The sequence below is a fragment of the Somniosus microcephalus genome, chromosome 4, assembly GCF_052327205.1.
Source record: "Somniosus microcephalus isolate GS21.2 chromosome 4, FLI_Smic_1.0, whole genome shotgun sequence".
Lineage (NCBI taxonomy): Eukaryota > Metazoa > Chordata > Chondrichthyes > Squaliformes > Somniosidae > Somniosus > Somniosus microcephalus.
Window position 1 is genome coordinate 195,868,664 of NC_140990.1, and position 18,207 is coordinate 195,886,870.

An 18,207-nucleotide genomic window follows, 5' to 3' on the forward strand; every position below is an offset into this window, starting at 1 on the left:
CTTTTTTGAACAAGGTTGTAACATTTGTAATTCTCCAGTCCTCTGGCACCACCCCCATATCCAAGGAGGATTGGAAGATTATGGCCAGTACCTCCGCAAGTTACACCTTTACTTTCCTCAGCATCCTAGGATGCATCCCCTCCGGTCCTGGTGACTTATCTACTTTAAGTACAGCCAGCCTTTCTAGTACCTCCTCTTCATCAATTTTTATCCCATCCAGTATCTCAACTATCTCCTCTTTCACTATGACTTTGGTAGCGTCTTCATCCTTGGTAAAGACAGATGCAAAGTACTCATTTAGTCCCCCAGCCATGCCCTCTGCTCATTTAATACCTCAGCCATGCCCTCTGTAACATAACCATTGCAGAATTTAACCTTCCTGTGATTTGGTGACAGACTGTGCATAGTCCTCCAGCTGTGTTCGTTATCATACCCTCCCTCGTAGACTCTGCAATTATTTCATGTGTGGTTATTTCACTAAAATCTGTAACGTAATCATTGCAGAATTTAACCTTCCAGTGTACTGCCTACAAATTGTGCTGCTCAGCATGTTTTATGTTTGTAATGTTAACTTCCTTTTGTCAGCACATGACTAATGGTTTTCCTGTAATTTTATGTCTTTCTTGCCAGCTGTCAAGTGCAGTGCTTCACATTTGTTGTCTCTTGTCTATTGTTCATTGCCAAAGGCATCCTTATGACCTTCTTGCCTGTTCATCCAGTTTAACTTGATGTAATAATGGCTGTTCTTCATTAGGGAAGATTAGAGTAGTAAAAAGGGTCTTTGAGTAACTGTGGGAAGGTGAATTACAGATGTGAAGCATTATTCATGATGGGACCAAATTCAATTTGGGACTATTCACATACTCCTAGTTCTTTGAATAAGTGTAGTTTATTCTACCTGCCTGTGTGTTTACCAAATACCAGCTATGTTGACAATGTTGTGTTGAAATTGTAGAGGCCATTCCTTGACCCAGCACTCCCAGTGGGGAGCGGTGTCACTGGCATTTTAGGAAATTGCAGGCACACAGCATCCATTAAAAATGGGATAGTAGAACTACCCCTTATGTGTTTTAAGTGCATAGGTAAAACTAAACAGAATTCTGTGAGTAAATATTGCAAACAAAGTTTCTATACCATTCTGCTTACAAACAGAACAAATCTGGCCATCATTTCATTGGGCCGTATTAATAAAATTTATATTCTAGTTCTCTTAGAGACAACTGCTTAAGGCATGGACAAAACTCAATGACCGTCAAAGGAGACTGACATGAATCAGTCATTCATGAAAGAAAGACTCATGAAATAATACTGAGCGGCCTACGGGTGGCGCTGTCCAGGGAGAGTATAAATACTCTGGCACGGGCCCAGCTTGCGCAGGACATTCTTAACAGGAACTAGTGAAGGACACAACTAGACCTCCATGTTGTAAAACAGTTGATTAAAGCTTTGTTTAAAGCTTAGACCAAGTGCCTAGTAGTTTTCTTACGTCAGAGACCATTCGGCCCATCGTGTCTGTGCGAGCTGTTTGCTAGAGCAGTCCAACATAAGCCCACTGCCTGCTCTCTGCTAACCTCTTGTTCTCTCTCCTGACATTTTTAAATTGGTGACTCTTGTCACTGATTCCCCAACCCTTAATAATTTTAAAACCTCTATTGTCTCCTCTTGGCCTTTTCTGCTCCAGTGGAAATAATCCAAGTATCTCAAGTCTGTTCTCATAATTATTGTTTTCCCTCCCTGGCATCATCTTGGTGATTCATGCTACCTGCTCCATTATAATGATTGGAGCGCTGATCTCCGCGCTAAACGCACTGCTGATTGGCTTAGCGCTTAACCGGGGGTGGATGGGGGCAATATCAGGTGCAGTCCAATGGGCAGTAATGTTTGGCCCAGGCTCTCTGCACTACTTAAAAGGGGAGGTGCTTTGTTGCAGAGACACCTTATTGTCAGTCTGACATGGCTCAGTAAACAAGGGAGCGAGCACGAAGGTTTTCGGATGCTGCACTGGAGGCCTTGGTCGTGGCCGTGCAACGAAGGCGGGCTGTCCTGTTCCTGCAGAAGGCCATCCAAGGCCACTTGCAGAAGACTGTGGGAGGAGATTGCTGACTCCGTCACCACCACCAGTGTGGTCCCAAGGACCTGAATCCAGTGCCGAAAAGAGTTTAATGATCTCACATGGCAGGTCAAAGTGAGTGAAGGCTTCAGCAAATGCCATATCCCACCTTCTGCACCACTAGACTCGCACACTGCTCAATGCACCACACCGCCATCACTCACCTACCAACAATCTCTACCTATCACCACTCATACCTCACAATCATGGCTACACTTCACCCTCACAACCTTATCACTGCTGTAACACTCATACCCACATCTCACACCTTGCACATACTGACAGCTATTCAACTATGGCAGGCACGTCATCCAAACACATTGCACTAACACACGTCACTGACGCACTTCCCTTTCTCTTGCAGGCAAAGGTGGCTCATAACAGGAGGGAGCAGCGGCAGATGGGAGGTGGTCAAGCCGCAATACAGAACCTCACCGACCTGGAGGAGTCGGTGCTTGACATTATTGGAGGGGCTGTGACAGAGTCCGTGGCCAGCGGAGAAGTTGAAGCCTTTGCTGATAATGATGGTATGGTCATTCCTGACCCTCCTCCTCGCATCCCACTTCACCCTCATCACACAATCTCTTCTCACTTACAAGCTGCTGATGGTGCATGCGTGGATATTATGCTTTCCCCCCTCCCCTCGCCACAACTCGATGCTTGGGTATCTGAAAGCAGAAAGACACAAGAACTGCCAGCAGCCCAGCCTGTCCCTGAACTTGTGGAGGGGAAGAAGACGACACATCGGCACTGCACCTGACACTCGCAGACTCCAGCTTAGAAAATGGCACTGCATGGAATTTAGAGAATATTATAGAGGTGAGATCTGCACAGGGTGAGGCACCGGGCATGAGTGGGTTGCAGCCAGGCCAGGGGGAAAGGGTAACTCGGGTGCCAGCTTCCTGGAGGGCGAGTTAATGCACGAGCTCTGCTGCACATGACTCAGATGATGACCTCGATGGGGAGGCCTTCAGAAGAAGGGTGATGGGAATGCACACGGAAATGCTAGGTGCAATGGCAAGACTGTCAGAGAGCCTCTTGTCAGTGTCAAGGAGTATGGAGGAGTCCGGCTCCAACTTTGGACGGGACTTTGCACAGAGCTTGGAGCCCATTATTTCCAGGATGGAAATGATGAACAACTCCAGGCAAGACCTTGTGGACCCAGCCTTGATGCTGCTTGTGATGGGCGATGTTGCGGCTTCCATTGCAACACAGGCAGAAGCAACCCAACGTCTCACTGTTGTAGTAGACGCTCAGACTGCTGCCATCGTCACTGGGTTTACGAGTGTCAAAAGGGACTTGCAGGGTGTCGTAGCAGGTCAGCAGTCTGTCCTCCAACAGATTGCTAGGAATGCTGAGGTGCCGCCCCAGGGGAGTGGTAGTGGGTCTGTGGAGCAAGAACATGCTGTCCTCTCTCAGGATGACAGTATTCCTACTCCCATCATTGCCACTCTGTCATTGTCCTTGCCGCTGCCCATCAGCCAGCCAGCCCAGACTGCTGCTGCCCATGCAGAGGCGGTGCAGGATGAAGGCATCATGACTGCTGCCAGGATAGCAGGCATTCACCATCATGATGCGCTGGGCATGTCGCACAACAACTGCACATTAAGTGAGTGGTAACCTTTGCAGTTACTGAACATCTCAGGATTAGTATACAGTGCCTGCAAAGCCACGTGTGCGCAGTCGATGGTGCCCTGCAACATGGGGAAGCCCGTTATCCTGGTAAAGCCATATGTGCATTTGTCCTGCTTATCTCTGTTCAGAAAGAAGACGATGTAGTCCCTTCTCCTGGAGAAGAGAGCCTTCCGGATACAGCGATGGACGATGAATCGGGAGATGTTTGCTATGTCTCCTGCTGCAGACTTGAAGGATCCGCTTGCAAAGAAATTGAAGGCCATGGTGACCTTGAGGGCCACTGGGAGAGCCGTGGTTGCCCTGCTCTGAGGCTGCAGGTCTGGATACAGGAGATGGCAGAGTTCTGTGACCTCCTCCTCGGTGAAGCAAAGCCTCCTAATACACGGCTCATCACTTAAGTGAATGTAGAAGTGCTCTCTGAAGACCCTAGGTGGGTAGGGCCTCCTGTTGCGAGCCCTCCTGCCCCTTCTCCGCCTTTCTCTGCACGCATCTTCTCTTCTATGCTGCTTCCTCTCGCTCTCCTGAAGATACTTGAGCGCAAGGGGGGACTGCAAGTAGAGCCCCCATAACTGTGAGCAAGTGGTGTGAGCACATGCCTTTAAATAAGAATGAAGGTGTTCTCCACTTGCAGCAACACTCCCTGTTTAACCATGTTTAGAAAGCTGCAAGAGTTGCAGAAACCTAGACACAGCCAGTCAACCTGAGAAACCATTTTATTTGCAAGCTGTTGATGATGAAATAGCGTTGCTGGGGGGTGGGGGGGGGGTCTCCTTCCTGCTGCTGAACGCTTAGTCAGCTGGTCGTGATTAAGAGAGGGTGGTCAATGGAGCAGCGACATCCAAAATGGCAGATCATGCATCAAATGAGCGTTGCACACTCTGATGTCACGATCTGCCTCATTTCCATTTCTGCCATACTACCGAAAATGATGGCTGCTGCGAGAACCACCAGAGGCGGGCAGAAGCGAGTCGGCTGCCATTTTTTCTTCAAAATGGGCCTTAACGGCCAGCGCTAAACACCCGAATTTCTAGGCCTGAAACATTACAGTGAAAGCCTGTGCTATTTCCTGTCTGACTTCCTTCAACAGCTCAGGGTGCAATCAAGCCTCTGTGACTTCTGCTCATTTTCCAGAATCAATTCCTTTTCTACAGTTATCTCTAGCAGTTGTTCATATCCTCCTCTTATACACCTACATTGCACCTCCACCATCATTTGTAAAAACTAGCACTAAATATTTACTTAATATCTCTGCATGTATTCATCCTCCACAACTAAATTCCCCCCTTCATTACGGGGTGATCTTATCCCATGTTTAAATATTCTTTTATGAACTTTACATATGCTTATAAAAGCACTCATAATTTCCTTTTGTTTATTTGATAAGATTTTTCACATTCCATTTTCACCTCCCTACTACACTTTATATATTCTTCATGATTTTCTTGTTAGTCTTAGTTGTATCATATGCCTCTCTCTTATGTTTGAGTGTAGTTTTAATCTCCTTATTTATGCATGGGACTCTATTCTTTGATGCATCCCTTTTTGCTGTACAGTAATGTATCTGTTTTGTACACTTTCCTACTCAGATTTCAAGATTTGCCACTGCTGAGCAGCTGGCCTGTTAATTTGGTGACATTCCTTCTTGTCTCACCGAACTTTGCCTTTTTCCAGATTAGCACAGTTATCTTGTCTCTTAATTATCATTTTATGTTTTTGCATTGAACCTAGATATGCTGTTGGTGCTATTTTCTAACACTTATCCTGCTCTTGCATCGTTATTTGCCTACGTCATTTTCAGGAACTAAAGTAGTGCTTTGTTTCTTGCTGGACTAAAAACATACTGATCCAGGAAGTAGTCTTGCGTGCACCATTGCATTTGTCAGTCTATCTTTGGATAATTAAAATCACCCATTATTATTCTGTTATATATCTCGCCAAACTGTCTTTTGATTTCCTCCTCTACCTCTCACACCTGTAATGTATAGAAAATTGTACCATTTCCATTCCTATTCCTTAACTCTAGTCAAAAATATTCTAATTTAACACAACTCTAGAACATCTTTCTGTTATCTACTCGTCTGAGACCATCCTTGTAGTGTCCACGTATCAATAACACACGGACTGCAGGAGAACGGTAATAACAGGTGTTTACTGAACAGAGGGTATGCTGGAACTGAAAGTACAGAAGCCTGCTACGGCTTTATATACAAGTGTGGTCACTGCCGGTACTACAGTATAAAAGCAGTTCTCTCTTAAAAGTACATACACAACAATTCCTCCCCTTTTAGATAACCAGTACATAACATTCATTTAACAATTAAATAATAACTAATTACAATTACAATTTTCTTTGTACTATATACATCAGCTGAAAGTAATCATTTATAAATTCAGTCTTTGAGGAGGCTTCCTGATCCTGTCTGGATAGCGCCTTTCTCGAGTATCCTGTTCTTGCGGCGGAGTCGATTCTGGCTCATTGTCATTGGTTGGTTCGTCAGCTTCCAATACCACTGATTCTGAGGTAGACGCAATCTGTACTTCGGGTTCATCACCAGGTGCGCATGCTCGTGGTATGGGTTTGACTTGTTCCTGTGACTCTAGAATCTGGCCAGCATGGCGTCTCACGATGCTCTCTCCAACGTCCACTGTGTACATTAGCGGTCCCTGCCGTGTGCATATCGTTCCTGGCTGCCATTTTTCTGTTCGGTAGTCGCGGGCCAAGACTGGTTGCCCTATCTTGAAGCTCCTGGTTGGCTTCTCATTGATGTGCTGGAATTGCTTATTCTCAACATCTCGTCTTATGTTTGGTTTGAGCAAATCCAGGTGACATCTTAACCTTCGGTTAAAGAACATCATGGCTGGAGCTTGGTTGGTGACTGCATGTGTCGCATTCCGGTAAGCAAACAAGGGTGACCCCGAGCTTCCGGTCGCCTGTCATTTCAATTCACCGCTCCATTCCCACTCGGACCTCACCGTCCTTGGCCTCTTGTACTGTTCCACGGAAGCTCAACGTAAACTCGAGGAACAGCACCTCATCTTCCGATTAGGCACTCTGCAGCCTTCCGGTCTCAATATCGAGTTCAACAATTTCAGATCATAACCTCGGCCCCTATTTCATTTTCACTTATATTTTTCCACTCCTTTCCTTTTCCCCCCCCCCCCCCCTTTCCTTTTGTTTCTCTCTCACACCTGGCAGCTATCTTTTGCCCTGCCAGTACACTTTACACCTAATCACAGCCTATTACCATCTCGTCTAGCTTCTAATCTCTTTTACTTCTTTTGGTTCTTTTATTCTTTTGTCCGATCGCAGCCCTGCCTTCGATCTAGTTCCTTTTCTCTCCAGTTTTGAAGAAGGGTCAAACCCGAAACGTCAACTCAAATTTCTCTCCACGGATGTTGCCTGACTTGCTGAGTTTTTCCAGCATTTTCTGTTGTTATTTCGGATTTCCAACATCTGCAGTATTTTGCTATCGTACAAGAAATTATCCACCTTGTGTTGCAGTGGTATGTTGTCGTTATACATCGCCTTTATTGCTTTTTTAAAGGTTTGTACAAACCTCTCAGCCAATCCATTTGTGGCTGGATGATATGGGGCGGATGTGTAATGCTTTACCCCATTATTCCTCAAAAACCTCCGGAAATCCTCGGACACAAACTGTGGTCCATTGTCGGAGCAAATCTGTTCTGGCAAGCCATTCCTGGCGAAGATGGTCCGTAGGACTGCAATAGTTTTCTCCGTGGTGGTGGAGGACATTTTGATGACCTCTGGCCATTTTGAATGTGCATCCACGGCGATTAAAAACATTGAGTCCATAAATGGACCAGCAAAATCAATGTGTACCCATTGCCATGGAGATGAGGGCCACTCCCATGGGTGTAGCGGGGCCTGTGGTGGAGCGTTTTGGACTTTCTGGCATCCCAGATGAAGCTCATTGAGCACTCTATTTCTCAACTTGGGTGGAATTACCACTCGGGATCCACACATCAAGGTCCCCTGGCACACTGACAGCTGTTCTCTCCTTGATGAGAATGCTGGCAACAGTGAGTCGCCATGTGCTGGCCATCCCTTCACCGTCAAATCATAGACCCGAGAGAGTGCCGGGTCATTTCGGGTTTCCTTCTCTATACTTGAGTTTGTAACAGGTAGATATTCGACTATGGTCGAATGGAATATCTCAACAGGGTCCACTGCAGGTGCTTCCTCCACCGTAGGCAGCGGCAGGCGCGACAGCCCATCAGCGTTTCCATGCTGTTTCATGCCCTTATACTCTATGTCGTATTGATGTGCCCCTAGAAAAAGGGACCATCTTTGCAGCCGTTGCGCCGTCATCACCGGAACGCCCTTCTTTGGGTTAAAAATGGAGACAAGAGGCTGGTGATCAGTCAGTAAGGTGAATTTCTGCCCGTGCAGATAGTGATTGAACTTCTTCACCCCCCACACCAGGCTGAGGGCCTCCCTGTCAATCTGGGCGTAGTTACGCTCGGCCGAGGTTAACGAGCATGACGCAAAGGCTATTGGCCTTTCTGAACTGTCAAGGAATTTGTGCGACAGCACCGCTCCAATGCCGTAGGGAGATGCATCAGATGCCAACCGAATCGGTAGTGTTGGATTGTAGTGGGCCAATACTTCTTTTGAAGTGATTAGGCATTTACATTTCTGAAAGGCACGCTTACACTCATCACTCCATTTCCATGCTACTCCAGTTTGCAGCAGGGCGTTCAGTGGGTGCAGAATTGTAGCCAAATTTGGCAAGAACTTATGGTAATAGTTCACCAACCCGAGGAACGACCTCAGTTGCGACACATTTTCCGGTGCTGGAGCCTTGACTACTGCCTCAATCTTGTCTGGGGACTTATGTAACCCCTCTTCATCAAACACGTGGCCACAATACGAGATTTGTTTCCTGAAAAACTCGCATTTGGGGCGGTTGGCTCGTACCCCATATTCTTGTAATCTGGTGAGCACCTGCTCCAGGTTGGCATGGTGTTCACTGTCATTTTCGCCCGTAACCAGGATATCGTCCAAATAACACTGGGTCCCCGGGATCCCTTGCAGGACTTGTTCCATCGCCCTCTGCCAAATAGCCGGAACTGATGCTACCCCGAATACCAGTCGGTTGTACTGGTAAAGACCTTTGTGAGTGTTTATCGTGAGGTATTTTCTAGATGCTTCTTCTACCTCCATTTGTAGATACGCTTGGGCCAGATCAATCTTCGTAAAGCGTTTCCCTCCAGATAGTGAGGCGAAAATATCTTCTATCCGCGGAAGGGGATATTGTACTGTGTGCAGGACTGGGTTCACAGTTACCTTGAAGTCCCCACAGATGCGAACCTTCTTTGGTTCCCCAGGCGTGCTGCTCAATGATTTCTTCATTACAGGAACGATGGGTGTGGCCCACTCGCTCCAGTCCACCTTGGACAGCACACCCGAACGCTCCAGACTCTCCAGCTCTGCTTCGACGGCTGGGCGGATCGCATACGGTTCCGGTATGGCCTTAAAAAATATTGGGTTTGCGTTATCTTCAATTTTTATTGTTGCCGTTACGTCTTTTAGAATCCCAAGTCCTTGCTGGAACACCTCTTTTGCATCAGTTAGAATTTTTGACAGTCCAGGTGTGACGTCGTCATCCTTTTTGTCAGCCACAGTTAGCGCCTGAATGGAATGCCAATCCAATTGTATTTTTCGGATCCATTCACGTCCCAATAATGGTGGTCCTCCATCTTGTAGTATATATAGATACAGTTTCTGTGTTTCCTTGCCGTTGTATTTAACGGGCACCCTTATTTTTCCTCTGGGGTAGACTTTTTGCCCCGTATATGTCTTCAAGACAATGGACGTGTCCTTCAAGGGTATGTGTGAGAATAGCCGCTCGTAGTCTCGTTGATTCATGACCGTTAGGGCTGATCCTGTGTCGAATTCCATCTTTACTTGGGACCCTGCTATCATGAGGGTGACCCAAATGGTTCGGTGATCCTCCTTTGCGATCACGTTGTGTAACTTTAGACAACTTAGTCTCCTGCTCCCGGAGTCATTATCACTCTTCTGATCTTCTGAACTACTGTCCATCATCTTTTATACTTTCTTGTACTTTTCCTTAGTAGTTCTTTTAGTGTTGGTTTTCTTTCCCGACCTGCAGACTCGTGCTATGTGTCCCACTTTTCCACATTGCCTGCATACTTTGTCCTTAAACCAGCAATCCTTCTGGTCATGGGTTGTTCTGCCGCAGTGATAGCACTTTTCTGCTCCATATGCCATTTCATTGGTGCTATATTCTTGCGGTTTCTGTTGTATTTCCGCAGCTCCCCGTGCTGCTGCTTTGTAGGATACTGCAACGCTGAAAGCCTGTTCTAGCGTAAGGTCCTTTTCCGAAAGTAGTCGTTTTTGGGTTCCTTCACTCTGGAGCCCACAGACAAACTTATCCCTTAAGGTATCTTCCAGTCCTGCTCCGAACTGGCAGTGTTTCGATAACTTGCGTAGTTCCATAAGATAGTCAGCATTACTCTCGTCTTTGTGCTGGTTTCTTTTATGGAACTTGAATCTTTCTGCTATCAGCAGCGGTGTAGGGCTTAGATGTTCCTGTAAGATATTGACAATCTCTTCAAAGCTTTTCTCCATTGGTTTAGCTGGGGTAATTAAATTCCGCAATAGGCCGTACGTTCTCGCGCCCATCAAATTAAATAATACCGACACCTTCTTTTCATCGGCCACCTCCTTTGCCTTGCAGTACACTTCAATTCTTTCCACATATGTGGTCCAGTCTTCTATTTCGTTGTCGAAAGCAGTGATGCTGCCACTCTTCGGCATCTTGGATGGTTTAAAATGGCGCCTCCCGCGCTTTTCCTTCCCCAATGGATTAAAATGGCGCCTCCCGCCCTTTTCCTTCTTCCCCCTGCTGCCAATGCTGCTCCTAGCGTTCTAACTAGTAATGGCGGCGCCCCGCGGCTTTCTGTGCGTCTCTTTTGTTAATTAATTTTCTTAGTTTTATTCTTCTTCGACGCTGTCCACTGCGCGTCTCTTTTCCTTCCCCTTTTTTATTTTCTTGAACGCTGCCCGACTCTTGAGTACCGGCCGCGCCCTGTGCGCTTCACTCTCTCTTTTTCTTCCCGACGACGCTGCTCGGCCCCCTTGCAGAGCCGCTTGATCGAGCTCAAGCCCGCCGCAGTCCGGGAAGGGTCAGCGCACTACCTGCTACCAGCCCGATTTGCTGGGACACCTTGACTGGAGAACCAAGCCCAGCTCTCCACAGCTTCCCCTGCGATTCTCTGAACTCCGATGGATCACTGGGCGGTTGCCCACGGTCGACGCCCGTTGCTCTGGCTTCGACCTCCAAGAAGCTTCTTTTCAGGGATGGATCCCCGTGAGGTGATGCAGTACTGCAGGTGAGTTTGAACCTGCTCGTCGCCACTGTAGTGTCCGCGTATCAATAACACACGGACTGCAGGAGAACGGTAACAACAGGTGTTTACTGAACAGAGGGTATGCTGGAACTGAAAGTACAGAAGCCTTTTACGGCTTTATATACAGGTGTGGTCACTGCCGGTACTACAGTATAAAAGCAGTTCTCGCTTAAAGGTACATACACAACAATCCTAAATATTTAACTAATTCCCAATTTGGTGCAACACATTTTATATTATAAAATAGTTAAAAATGAGAAACCATTTTTTTTCAGGCTCAGAAATGTAATTGTTGGCTGGCTTCCCAATGTTTTTTTAGGATTGTTGCTGTTTAGTGGTAAAAGGAGATCAAGAACAATTTGGTTCTCCACCAGTACAGCTTTTTGTTTTTATTCCTCCCATTTTTGTCTTCTCTCCCCTATAAGATACTTTGCTAACAAACAAATATATATTGTATGTGCTACATCAATATTTCATTTGAGCCATAAAATACATCATCCATTTTTGACACCCTGGTGCTTAAGTCATGTGAATTTGTCATTGTTACAAATGTTGAGCCTGCACTAGATACTTCCTTGGGTTCAGTGTCGCTGGTCTCTCCTGTAAGTGGACTTTGTGTTCCTTATGAGGGGTCTATCTTTACTGCCCAATATTTGGTCATACAATAGTAATAATGACACCACTTGTTTGAACTGAATACTGTAATCTTGCACATGGCCTCGTATATTTCACCTATCTTGCGAAGGCAGACTGATGAACATGGTTCATAAGTTTTAACATTGTAAACCAGCAAGCTGATTTATTGTACACATAATACATGAACAGACAGATGTTTACAGTGACTTTTGTAACACTCCTCGTAACATAGAAAATAATAAGCACTCCTCCGAGCCTCAAAGGAAGTCTTGAGCCTCTCTTGCATCGGGCGACCCCACTCCCGAACATTGACAGATCCTTTACCGCTCCCTCAATCCTGTCCAGAGCCTTCTCCATCCTCCCTCCTTTGATTGCCATGGACCGTTCACATGGCTCCCTGGCTGCAGCCTCGCTGCCACAAGTGGCACACTCCCACCACCAGACAGTCAATCTGGCGAGGTGTCAGGTGGGACTCTGAAGAGATTTATTCATATGAGGCTCTGCCATTAAGATTGGCAGGGCCTCCACATCCCCGGTTCGTCGTCCGCTACCAAGCACCCTTCCCCACCAACCCCCCCACCCCCTATGAAAATTGAGGCCTTGATCGCTGAGCCTCCTGCAGCTTTCTGCATCTAGGTATTGGACAGTTGAGCTGTTAATTAAATTGGCTACCAACCACCTATGTGGAGGCTACACTGGCAGCTGAGCTTCCCTACTTGCCTTACATGAATGAAGCCATTCCAACAAATTATGAGTGAATGGTTCTAGAATGTCTTCATTGTCTTTAGTTGGCTTGGCATGTGGGAAAACATCATTTCTCCAGCTGGTTCATAGAATCACATAGAATATACAGCACAGACCAGGCCATTTGGCTGACCCAGTCCATGCCGGCATTTATGCTCCAATTGAGCCTCCTCCCATCCTTCCTCATCTAACCCTATCAGCATAACCCTCTATTCCCTTCTCCCTCATATGCTTATCTAGCTTCCCCTTAAATGCATTTATACTATTTGCCTCAACTACTCCCTGTGGTAGCGAGTTCCACATTCTCACCACTCTCTAGGTAAAGAAGTGTCTTCTGAATTCCCTATTTGATTTCTTGGTGACTATCTTATATTGATGGCCTCTAGTTTTGCTCTTCCCCACAAGTGGAAACACTCTCGCTGTGTCAACTCTATCAAAACCTTTCAGAATTTTAAAGACCTCTATCACTCCTCAGCCTTCTCAGAGAAAAGAGACCCAGCCTTTTCATCCTTTCCTGATGGGTATAACCTCACATTTCTGGTATCATCCTTGTAAAAAATTTTCGCACCCTCTCCAGTGCCTCCATATCCTTTTTGGCAGCCAGAACTGTACACCGTACTCCAAGTGTGGTCTAACCAAGATTCAATATAAGTTGAGCATAACTTCTCTACTTTTCAATTCTAACCCTCTGGAAATAAACCCTAGTGCTTGGCTTGCTTTTTTTTAATGGAGTGATTCCTTTTTTTATGGCCTTATTAACCTGAGTGGCTACCTTTAATGATTTTTGTATTTGTACTCCCAGACCCCTTTGCTCCTCTACCCCATTTAGATTCTTATTTTCCAAGTGATATATGACCTCCTTATTTATCTTACCAAAATTTAATACCTCGCACCTGTGTGTTGAAATTCATTTACCCATTATATGCCCATTCTGCAAGTTTAATAATGTCTTGTAGTTTGTTGCAGTCCTCCTCAGTATTGACTATCCCCCCCACACACACACAATTTGGTGTCATCTACAAATTTAGAAATTGTGTTTTTGATTCCAAAGTCTAAGTCATTAATATAATTTGTGAACAACAGTGGGCCCAGCACTGATCCTTGTGAGACCCCATTTTTCACCTTTTGCCACTCTGAATAGCTACCTTTTACCCCTACTCTCTGCTTTCTGTCTTGCTGCTGCTAGCTATCCATGCTGCTACTTGTTCCCTGACTGCATGCTCTGACCTTATTAGTCTATTATGTGGCATTTTATCGAAGGCCTTTTGGAAATCTAAATAAATTACATCATCTGTATAACCTTGTCGATTCTCTCTGTTACCTCTTCAAAGAATTCAATGAGGTTGGTCAAGCAAGATGTTCCCTTTTGAAATCCATGCTGTCTAGTTATATTTTTGATTTTGTAGATGTTTTTCTATTTTCTCCTTTAGTGAGGATTCCATTATTTTTCCTACCACCAAAGTTAAGCTGACTGGTCTATAGTTCCCTGGACATGCTCTATCTCCCTTCTTAAATATAGGTATACTAGCTGGGGGAGCCCGGCGGTGCCGAGGCTTTCTCGAGGTCATGTTGTTGTTGGAAGAGAGAGAGGGAGCGACTGGGGGGAAGAGAGAGAGGGAAGGAGAGAGAGAGAGAGGGAATGAGAGAGAGGGAATGAGAGAGAGGGAATGAGAGAGAGGGAATGAGAGAGAGGGAATGAGAGAGAGGGAATGAGAGAGAGGGAATGAGAGAGAGAGGGAATGAGAGAGAGAGGGAATGAGAGAGAGAGGGAAGGAGAGAGAGAGAGAGAGAGGGGGGGAAGGAGAGAGAGAGAGAGAGAGAGGGGGAAGGAGAGAGAGAGAGATGGAAGGAAAGAGAGAGAGATGGAAGGAGAGAGAGAGATGGAAGGAGAGAGAGGGAAGGAGAGAGAGGGAAGAAGAGAGAGAGAGAAGGAGAGAGAGATTGGGAGTGTGAGAGAGATTGGGAGTGAGAGAGAGAGAGATTGGGAGTGTGAGAGATTGGGAGTGAGAGAGAGATTGGGAGTGTGAGAGAGAGAGATTGGGAGTGTGAGAGAGAGAGAGAGACTGGGCGTGCGAGAGAGAGAGATTGGGTGTGTGAGAGAGAGAGAGATTGGGAGTGTGAGAGAGAGACTGGGAGTGTGAGAGAGAGAGATTGGGAGTGAGAGAGAGAGATTGGGAGTGAGAGAGAGATTGGAGTGTGAGAGAGAGAGATTGGGAATGTGAGAGAGAGACTGGGAGTGTGAGAGAGAGACTGGGAGTGTGAGAGAGAGACTGGGAGTGTGAGAGAGAGACTGGGAGTGTGAGAGAGAGACTGGGAGTGTGAGAGAGAGACTGGGAGTGTGAGAGAGAGACTGGGAGTGTGAGAGAGAGACTGGGAGTGTGAGAGAGAGACTGGGAGTGTGAGAGAGAGACTGGGAGTGTGAGAGAGAGACTGGGAGTGTGAGAGAGAGACTGGGAGTGTGAGAGAGAGACTGGGAGTGTGAGAGAGAGACTGGGAGTGTGAGAGAGAGACTGGAGTGTGAGAGAGAGACTGGGAGTGAGAGAGAGAGAGATTGGGAGTGTGAGAGAGAGATTGGGAGTGTGTGAGAGAGAGAGATTGGGAGTGTGTGAGAGAGAGAGACTGGGAGTGTGAGAGAGAGAGATTGGGAGTGTGAGAGAGAGAGATTGGGAGTGTGTGAGAGAGAGAGAGAGATTGGGAGTGTGTGAGAGAGAGAGAGAGAGATTGGGAGTGTGTGAGAGAGAGAGAGATTGGGAGTGTGAGAGAGAGAGAGATTGGGAGTGTGTGAGAGAGAGAGACTGGGAGTGTGAGAGAGAGATTGGGAGTGTGTGAGAGAGAGAGATTGGGAGTGTGTGAGAGAGAGAGATTGGGAGAGAGAGAGAGAGATTGGGAGTGTGCGAGAGAGAGAGATTGGGAGTGTGCGAGAGAGAGAGATTGGGAGTGTGCGAGAGAGATTGGGAGTGTGCGAGAGAGAGATTGGGAGTGTGCGAGAGAGAGAGATTGGGAGTGTGCGAGAGAGATTGGGAGTGTGAGAGAGAGAGATTGGGAGTGTGAGAGAGAGAGAGACTGGGAGTGTGAGAGAGAGAGAGACTGGGAGTGTGAAGAGAGAGAGACTGGGAGTGTGAGAGAGACTGGGAGTGTGAGAGAGAGAGACTGGGAGTGAGAGAGAGAGAGATTGGGAATGTGAGAGAGAGAGATTGGGAGTGTCAGAGAGATTGGGAGTGTGAGAGAGAGAGAGAGATTGGGAGTGTGAGAGAGAGAGAGAGATTGGGAGTGTGAGAGAGAGAGAGATTGGGAGTGAGAGAGAGAGAATGGGGAGAGAGAGAGAATGGGGAGATAGAGAGAAAGAGAGATTGGGAGTGAGAGGGAGAGACTGGGAGTGTGAGAGAGAGAGAGATTGGGAGTGTGAGAGAGAGAGACTGGGGAGAGAGAGAGAGAGAATGGGGAGATAGAGAGGACGACTGAGGGGGAGAGAGAGAGCGACTGAGGGGTGAGAGAGATGTGGAGAGAGAGGGAGAGACTGGGGAGATAGAGAGAGAGACTGAGGGGGGAGAGACAGAGCGACTGAGGGAGAGAGGGAGGGAGACTGGGGGAGAGAGAGAGAGAGATGGGGGAGAGAGAGAGACGGGGGAGAGAGACTTTTTCGAGGGCATGTTGTTGGAAGAGAGAGAGCGAGTGGGGGGGGAAGCGAGAGCGCGACTGGGGGGAGAGAGCGACTGGGGGGAGAGAGAGAGCGACTGGGGGGGAAGAGAGAGAGCGACTGGGGGGAAGAGAGAGAGCGACGGGGGGGGAAGAGAGAGCGACGGGGGGGGAAAGAGAGAGCGACGACGGGGGGGGGAAGAGAGAGCGCGACGGGGGGGAAGAGAGAGCGCGACGGGGGGGAAGAGAGAGCGCGACGGGGGGGAAGAGAGAGAGCGCGACGGGGGGGGAAGAGAGAGAGCGCGACGGGGGGGAAGAGAGAGAGCGCGACGGGGGGGAAGAGAGCGCGACGGGGGGAAGAGAGAGAGCGCGACGGGGGGGAAGAGAGTGCGACGGGGGGGGAAGAGAGCGCGACGGGGGGAAAGAGAGAGAGCGCGACGGGGGGGAAGAGAGAGCGCGACGGGGGGGAAGAGAGAGCGCGACGGGGGGAAGAGAGAGAGCGCGACGGGGGGGAAGAGAGAGAGCGCGACGGGGGGAAGAGAGAGAGCGCGACGGGGGGAAGAGAGAGCGCGACGGGGGGAAGAGAGAGCGCGACGGGGGGGAAGAGAGAGAGCGCGACGGGGGGGAAGAGAGAGAGCGCGACGGGGGGAAGAGAGAGAGCGCGACGGGGGGGAAGAGAGAGAGCGCGACGGGGGGGAAGAGAGAGAGCGCGACGGGGGGGAAGAGAGAGAGCGCGACGGGGGGGAAGAGAGTGCGACGGGGGGGAAGAGAGAGCGCGACGGGGGGAAGAGAGAGCGCGACGGGGGGAAGAGAGAGCGCGACGGGGGGAAGAGAGAGCGCGACGGGGGGAAGAGAGAGCGCGACGGGGGGAAGAGAGAGCGCGACGGGGGAAGAGAGAGCGCGACGGGGGGAAGAGAGAGAGCGCGACGGGGGGAAGAGAGAGAGCGCGACGGGGGGAAGAGAGAGAGCGCGACGGGGGGAAGAGAGAGCGCGACGGGGGGAAGAGAGAGAGCGCGACGGGGGGAAGAGAGAGAGCGCGACGGGGGGAAGAGAGAGAGCGCGACGGGGGGAAGAGAGAGAGCGCGACGGGGGAAGAGAGAGCGCGACGGGGGAAGAGAGAGAGCGCGACGGGGGGAAGAGAGAGAGCGCGACGGGGGAAGAGAGCGCGACGGGGGGAAGAGAGAGAGCGCGACGGGGGGAAGAGAGAGAGCGCGACGAGGGGAAGAGAGAGAGCGCGACGGGGGGAAGAGAGAGAGCGCGACGGGGGGAAGAGAGAGAGCGCGACGGGGGGAGAGAGCGCGACGGGGGGGTAAGAGAGAAGCGCGCGACGGGGGGGAAGAGAGAGAGCGCGACGGGGGGGAAGAGAGAGAGCGCGACGGGGGGGGAAGAGAGAGAGCGCGACGGGGGGGGGGGGGGGAAGGTGGCCCGATGGACCCCTGCGAAGGAAGGAAGAAGGTAAGCTCTCCCGCCCCTTCACTCTTTCCCTCCCTGTCCCACCCCTTCACTCTTTCCCTCCCCCACCCTCTCTCTCCCTCCCCCGTCTCTCCCTGCTTTACTCTCCCTCCCCCTCTCCTCACGCTCTCCCTCCCTCCCCCCTCTCTCCCTCCCCGTCTCTCCCTGCTTTACTCTCTCCCTCCCTCCCCCCCTCTCCCTGCCCTCCCCTGCCCTCCCCCCTCTCGCTCCCCCCCCTCTCGCTCCCCCCCCTCTCGCTCCCCCCCCTCTCGCTCCCCCCCCTCTCGCTCCCCCCCCTCTCGCTCCCCCCCCCCTCTCGCTCGCCCCCCTCTCGCTCCCCCCCCTCTCGCTCCCCCCCCCTCTCGCTCCCCCCCCTCTCGCTCCCCCCCCTCTCGCTCCCCCCCCTCTCGCTCCCCCCCCTCTCGCTCCCCCCCCTCTCGCTCCCCCCCCTCTCGCTCCCCCCCCTCTCGCTCCCCCCACCCTCCCTCGCTCCCCCCACCCTCCCTCGCTCCCCCACCCTCGCTCCCCCACCCTCCCTCGCTCCCCCCACCCTCCCTCGCTCCCCCCACCCTTTCTCCCCTCCCCCCACCCTCTCT

The 18,207-nt window shown here is 49.6% G+C and overlaps 1 protein-coding gene and 1 pseudogene across 12 annotated transcripts in view; both read left to right on the forward strand.

Moving 5' to 3' along the window:
- vps8 (VPS8 subunit of CORVET complex) overlaps positions 1-18,207 on the forward strand; it is a 957,961-nt gene that overhangs the window by 293,294 nt on the left and 646,460 nt on the right. The gene's annotated exons all lie outside the window — the stretch shown is intronic.
- LOC147120113 (uncharacterized) lies at positions 1,954-4,858 on the forward strand (annotated as a pseudogene).